The sequence below is a fragment of the Myotis lucifugus genome, unplaced genomic scaffold (assembly GCF_000147115.1).
Source record: "Myotis lucifugus unplaced genomic scaffold, Myoluc2.0 scaffold_1731, whole genome shotgun sequence".
In the NCBI taxonomy this organism is placed as follows: Eukaryota; Metazoa; Chordata; class Mammalia; order Chiroptera; family Vespertilionidae; genus Myotis; species Myotis lucifugus.
In genome coordinates, this window is record NW_005872779.1 from 18,121 (window position 1) to 25,700 (window position 7,580).

At 45.4% G+C, this 7,580-nt stretch overlaps 1 pseudogene; it reads left to right on the top strand.

The window, feature by feature from the left end:
• The first annotated feature begins 3,278 nt into the window (after positions 1-3,278).
• Positions 3,279-6,984, top strand: LOC102428690 (annotated as a pseudogene).
• The last annotated feature ends 596 nt before the right edge of the window (positions 6,985-7,580 follow it).

A 7,580-nucleotide genomic window follows, 5' to 3' on the forward strand; every position in this document is an offset into this window, starting at 1 on the left:
GTGGGGTGGGGGTGGGGTGGGCGGGGCCCTCGGGGAGGCGCAATTATTGATTAGTCCTTTGACAGAGCAGCTGCCCTCGCCTGTCTTAGGGCCTGGCAGACATAGTTGTCCAGACAGCCGTGGCCCTGCCCTCAAGAGGACTCGGGAGTGTGCTGCTCCCGAGGGGGCTTTGATTAGAATCCACGTGAGAGACGATGACCTGTGTGATGGAATGCCAAGGGAAACCACACTGTGAGATCTCCTTGCTAGCTTCAGCTCACCACCTGAACTGCCTCTTCCCGTGTCACGGTGTCTTCTCCCCTAACTGGACATGATTTCTGCTTCCTGGGAGCACGTTGGTCTCCACGACAGTTGACGGCCCTGAGGTCCACAAGGGATAACCCAACCGACTCCTTGGTTTGTCAATAGGGACTGGAGGCCCCCTGCTCCATGATGTCTAAAAGAGAAACAGGGTGTGTAACGAACCACACACACACACTCACACAAGTGTCTAGAACTCTGTCTCCTGGCCCCACTTTGCAGAGCCATAGAATGATGTCCCACCAAGATTTTTTCCGTGAGAGCCCTTCATATGCCCGAATGAACTTGCCTGAGCAGGGTCGCGTCATGCAGAGGCGTGGAGAGCTCTCATTCTCATGGCATGGTGGGCGCAGGGGTAGGGTTCTGGACATGTTCTGAAGTCGTCCAGGTGAAGGAGGGCTCCTCGGGTGGGGGTGGGGTGGGCAGGGGTTCTGAGAGGGATTCTGAGAGGGGCACTGAGGCTGCCGAAGGACCACAAGGGCGGGGCACCTTTGGAGGGTGAATCCCTACGGGTTTTTAGTGCCCCTTAGGCTGGGGATGACTTTGACTGTGAGAGGGGGGATTAGGCAGGGACCTAGAGGTGGAGCCCAAACTACAGTCATTTCAAGGAACATCAGACTCCACTCTCCTCTCAGGGACCTGAGCTTTGTGGCACAACCATGATGCCAAACATGATCTGACATGATGAGAAATGAAACCCAATCCCAAGCACGACGTATTGTGCAGAATTTTATTAGTATGTGATAAAAAGAATATGCAGCGGAATTTAATAAATCATTTCATACAGCATAATACATAAAATAAAATAAAATGAAATGAAATAAAATAAAATAGTTAAAATACCCCCCAGCCCCCAACAAGACCTGATGCGTCTTCCCGGTGTTCAATGATGCCGCCTCGAGGAGGGGGTGAATCCTCCGAGTCCAGGGAATGCGGTGGGAAAAGCAGCAGGAAGCCGGGAGTCGGGGATGGGCACACTCCGCAAGTTGGCCCAGTCCTATGGGCGCCAGAGCCGCTGCCAGGAGGAGCGTGGAGGCTGGGCTGGGTCCTTGGGAAGGTTGTGGGCAGCAGCTCTCCAGCGAGTCCCGCACAAGGCCCGCTTAGTTTGGTGTTTTTGCATCTCCGGTCTCTCCCTTCCTGCACCCCTCCCCCACGCTCTCCTTTGAGGGAATAAACACCAGGCATCGCAGCCTTGTTCAGCAGAAGGAGAAAGAGAGAGAGAGAGAGAGAGAGAGAGAGAGAGAGAGAGAGAGAGAAAAGATACAGCGAGAGAAACATTGATGTGAGAGAAACATGGGTTGCTTGCCTCCCACAAAAGTACCCTGCCTAGAGCCAGGATAGAACCTGGTAAGTGCAACCATGTGTGTGCCCTTGACCAGGATTCCCTTGTGACCCCGAATGGAACCTTCAGCTTTCCATTGCATGATGGGACCTCTCACCTACTGAGCCACACCTGCAGGGCTCCGTTTTGTCTTTCAATTGCATCTTATCATCTGTTTTTACTGGAAGAGCTTATAGCCAGTTAAGGGTGCTTGCGATGTTATGGTTTACTGAGTGTTTTGGAATCCTCTGTTTCTATTTTGTTTTCCTGCTCTCTCGTCCTGTATGTTGAGGACTTTCTGTAGTGCTATGTTTGAATTCCTTTCTCTCATTTCTCGCGTGCCTCCCATAGACTTTCGTTGTGTGGTTACCTGGATTCTTGACTTAGGACAAATTACATTGGAGGTTGAAAAACCAAGAGAGGAACACACACACACACACACACACACACACACACACACACACACCCCAAACCACCCCCAAGGTAAAGGCCTACCTCACACCACACTCCATCACTGCTAGATGTATTCAAGGACAGTTGACAACTTGGATAGCAGAGACAGTGAACAGGGCTTCTATAGAGTTATATGTCAATTTTCAAATGAAGCACGTGGTTAAGGTCATTTTTAAGTTTTGTGTTTTTTTAGTAAATTCATTAGGTTTAAGGGCATCCGTTTTCCACGGATGGAAAGGACAGACAGATATGTGACAGGCAACGATAAGCACTGAAATAGTCCTTAAAATCCAGAAATTCTACTGATTAAAAAAATACAAATGGGACCAATGTTTGTAACCATTCATTGCCCAGAAATAGAATCAATTGCAATGAATGAAGAGAAATGAGGAAAGAAATAATAAAATAACATAAAATAAAATAACCCCCCCCCAACACTCTTCACAGGTCCTGGGTCCGAGGAGTCCGCACAAGAGGCGACACCAGGCATCGCAGCCAGGTTCAGGAGTACCTTTCCTTGAGATGCTTTTGGTGAATGCCACCTGAAGGGCGGCTGTGCGGGGGGGCCTAGCCTGGGGCATGAGCGTCCCCACCCTAAACTTGACCTCCAATGGGTGATGACGGCGATTCAGTCCTGGGGCCGGCCGATTGGTGGGTCTCTGGCTCCTCCCACCAAGCTCTTGGGCTATAAAATGGAGCAAGGTGAGCGGCCCAGGGCCTTCTGTTTGCAGAGCTTCTCAGCCCTGGGAGCTTTGTCGCCTTCGTTGCTCTCCAAGGCAGCTTTCAGAGGAGCGATCTCGCAAAGACCCTGTCTCTGGTCATAGAGGCCACTGAAGCGCCTGGCTAGAACATGGCTAGGCTGCAGAACAACTGAAGGCTGTTTCCGTGTCATTCCTTCTTAGCTGACTCCGTGCAAACCTTTGGGAACCCCTGGACCTCTGGTGAGTATAGAATTTAAATGTCTATGTTTTTATTTTTTTGAGTAAATATCTCAAAAAAAATGCCTACTTTGGAGCACTTTAATAGAGTGATCTTTGGTATAATATGCTCTTTCATTATTTATTTTATTTTACTTTAGAAATTGTTGGGGCCTGAAACTCGAAAAGCGAAGGCGCAGTTCCCGGCATTCCTGGTGGGTGGTACTTCCCGTTGACCCCAAGCTGAGGTGAGGCACTTCTGGGCCTCTGTCTCTAAGGCGGGGAAGATGGAGGCAGCATCGGTGTTGGTCCGGGTTGAGTGGATAAAGAACTGGGCGAAATCAGGGAGAGGCAACCTGTTGGACTTATGTTGGCTTCTCAGCGAAAACAAGAGCCACGGCAGTTCCACTTACAGAGATTTCCAGCAAGCTCTCTATGAGTTATCACACCATGTCATTCAAGGAAATCTGAAGCCCGAACAAGCAGCTGATGTTTTCAATGACATCAGCGAATTTCATGAGGATGTGCCTTCCATTCTTGTTGATGTCTTTTGCATGTTAGATGTTGAGACAACCGTTTTAGAAGGGAAGAGCAAGAGAGACTGTTTTACACAATTGGTATCAGCGTCTTCGTATTTCATTTCAGACACGATTCTAAAGGAACTCCTGGATCCAGAAACATTGGAATCATTAGGACTTATCAAACAATCATGGCAATTCCATCAAACATCAGTGAAAATCAAGACAAAACTCTTTTATACGCAGCAAAAGTTCAACTTGTTAAGAGAAGAGAATGAAGGCTATGCTAAGCTGATTGTTGAATTGAGGCAAGATTTATCGGGAAATATGACTGGTGATTTAATCTTACAAAATATCAAATCCTTAATAGGATGCTTTCATCTAGATCCCAATAGAGTTTTGGGTGTCATTTTAGAAGTGTTTGAATGCAGACCAGAATGTGATAACTTTTTTATATCTTTATTAGAATCTTGTGTGAATATGTGTGAGCCGCAAACATTTTGTCATATACTTGGGTTCAAATTCAAGTGTTACCAGGAGCCGAATGGACAGACTCCTTCATCTTTATACAGAGTTGCAGCAGTGCTCCTACAAGGTAATCTTATTGATTTAAATGATCTCTATGTACATCTTCTTCCAGCTGATAATTGCATGATGGATGAATATAAACGAGAAATGGTGGAAGCTAAGGCCATTCTTCGAAAACTTACGGTGGATTTATTGACTTCTGAAAAAATGGATAAGCAAGATAAGGCAAAGGAAGAGGAGGAGGAGACAGTAGAAAAGCCACCTGACAACCAAAAACTTGGTTCGTTAGAAGCCTTATTAAAGATTGGCGATTGGCAGCATGCGCAGAACATGATGGATCGAATGCCTCCATACTATGCTGCTTCCCACAAGCTGATAGCTCTTGCTATTTGCAAGCTTATTCACATAACTATTGAGCCTCTCTACTGAAGAGTTGGCATTCCTAAAGGTACTGAAGGCTCACCTGTTCGTGCTTTGCAAAATAAGAGAGCGCTAAAACAAGCAGGGAGCTTTGAGGATTTGAGGACAGATGCCTTCAATATGTTCTGTTACCTCGGTCCCCACCTTTCTTGGGATCCCATTTTATTTGCAAAAGTGGTGCACATAGGCCAATCCTTTATGAAGGAGCTTCAGTCTGATGGAAGAAACAAGAGGTTCAAGAGAAAGTGGACGTTATTCTTAGCTGTTTACTTGGCATTACTGACCAGGCCCTACTTTCATCTCTTTCTCTAATGGACTGCAATGCTTGTATGACTGAGGAACTATGGGGAATGTTAAAAACATTTCCATATCAGCATAGATATCATCTGTATGGCCAGTGGAAGAATGAAACTTACAACAGGTCCCTACTTTTAGTAAAAGTTAAAGCTCTAACAATAGACCAAGCTAGAGATATCATGAACCATCTCACCAAGGAAAATGTGAGGCCTTCTGGAAGACAAATTGGGAAATTGAGCCACAGCAATCCAACTATTCTGTTTGATTATATCTTGGCAAAAATACAGATGTGTGATGAGTTGATGGCACCTGTAGTAGATTCACTGGAATGCCTCACCTCATTGAATTGAGATGTCTTGGCCTATTGTATCATCGAGGCTTCAGCAAATCCAGAAAAGGGAAGGATGACACACGACGATACAACCAGTTCAAGCTGGCTTTGGCCTCTTGTTAGTTTCTGTGCTGCAGTCTTTCCTAAATATCCAATGGATCTGGCTGGTCTTCTGCAATATGTGGCTCATCAGCTCAAGGCAGGCAGAAGTATTGGCCTGCTCATATTGCAAGAAGTGGTACATAAAATGGCAGGAATAGAAATCACCGGGGAAGAGACGATGACAACGGAGCAACTAGAGGCCATGACTGGCGGAGAGCAACTGAGAGCTGAGGGAGGTTCTTGTGGCCAGACCAGAAACACTAAAAAATCCTCCCAGAGATTAAAGGATGCCCTATTGGACTATGACCTTGCTCTTCCCCTTGTTTTGATGATAGCTCAGCAGGGGGATAGGGTGATCTTACAGGAAGGTAGAGAGAAAGATGTGGAACTAGAGGGAAAGCTCTATGACCAGTGTCATGATACCTTGGTACAGTTTGGTGGATTTTTAGCATTGAATCTAAGCACAGAAGAGTACACAAAGAGAGTGCTTTCGATTGATGTGCTCTATCACGAATTTCATATACCCCATGATGCAGCATTTTTCTTGTCTAGGCCAACGTATGCACGCCATATCTCATCCAAATGTGATGAACTTAAAAGATCAGACAAGGGAAGTAAACAGCAACATAAAGTCCACAAGTACATAGCATCATGTGAAATGGTGATGGTGCCTGTCCGTGAAGCGGTAGTCTCATTGTCCGTTTCCAATGTCTGGGATGACATCAGCCCTCGATTCTATGCCACATTCTGGTCACTGACAACGTATGACCTTGCAGTTCCACACACCAGCTATGAATGGGAAGTCAGTAAACTTAAAGTCCAGATGAAAGCACTGGATGACAATTAAGAAATGGCTCCAAGAAAAAGAAAAAAGAAAAGGAGCGCTGTGGCCAAGCTGCTTGAAGAAGAAAAGAAACAGATGGAACATGTACAGCGAGTTCTACAGAGACTGAAACTAGAAAAGGACAACTGGCTTTTTGCCAAATCTAGACCAAAGGAGACCATCACAAAATTTTTTACAGCTGTGTATATTTCCTCGATGTATTTTTTCAGCAGTCGATGCTGTTTACTGTGTTCGTTTTGTTGAATTGGTACATCAACAGAAAACTCCAAATTTTTCCACACTTCTTTGCTACGATTGAGTTTTCTCTGACATCGTTTTCACAGTGGCAAGCTGTACTGAAAATGAAGCGCGTCCATATGGGAGGTTTCTTTGCTGTATGTTAGAGACTGTGACTAGGTGGCACAGTGATAGAGCCACATACCAAAAGGAATGTGGAAACCACCCAGGATTCCTTACTATACTGCGGCCAACTAGATTTGATTGGGGAAATCAAGCTGATCAACTAGACTATGAAAATTTCTGACATGTGGTACATAAATGGCACTACAAACTAACCAAGGCATCGGTGCATTGCCTTGAAACAGGTGAATATATTCACATGAGGAATATCTTGATTGTGCTAACAAAAATACTTCCTTGCTACCCAAAAGTTTTAAATCTGGGTCAGGCTTTGGAAAAAAGAGTGCATAAAATCTGCCAAGAAGAAAAAGGGAAAAGGCGTCGTCTACATGCATTAGCTACCGGCTACTCTGGGCAGTTGAAATGTAGGAAGTCATACATGATACCTGAAAATGAGTTTCATCGCAAAGACCCCACTCTGAAGAACGCAGTACACAATGGGCCTGTTGGCGGGTCTTCTTCATCTTCCAGAGGAAGTGCATCTAAATCTCATGAAAGCAGTGCTGATAAGAATGATAACTCAATGGAGATGACTCCTTCACCACTAATCAAGAGTAAGGAGAGAGAAACAGGCAGGAAAGGATTGGACACGTCAAGGGAAAGTAGATCCAGAGAAAGAGAGCGAAAAGATGAAAAGGACAGAAAAGGTCGGAAACGGCATCACTCAAACAATGACCGGAAAGTGCTACCAGACTTAACGAAGAGGCGAAGGAAAGAAGAAAATGGAACGATGGCGGTTTAAAAACACAAAAGTGAAAATCCAAGTGATAATCCTTATCCAAATGAGAAAAACAAGGGGGGCGGGGAGTCAAAATTCTTCAGGCAATGAAAAAGGCAGTGATTCATTTAAATATGAAAAGATGGATAAAAATCTCCCCCAGTGGCAAAAAAGGGTATACACAGACCCCTAAGTTGAAGGTCCCCTGGAGGAGGATGCCAACGCTCCATGCATCACTCTCGGAACAGTATCTCCCATAATTAAGAGCGTCTGGTGTTGCCCATTTCAGGGGAATCTGCTTGAAATCAAAAGATGACTGCAACCCACCATCCTCTAGACAAGTCATTTCAAAGTCACCGGTGGTCAGGATATTCTTTTCACCTCTAGTCAGTTCCTTGCAGCATGGTTCCTGTGTATACAATTTTCATTAGA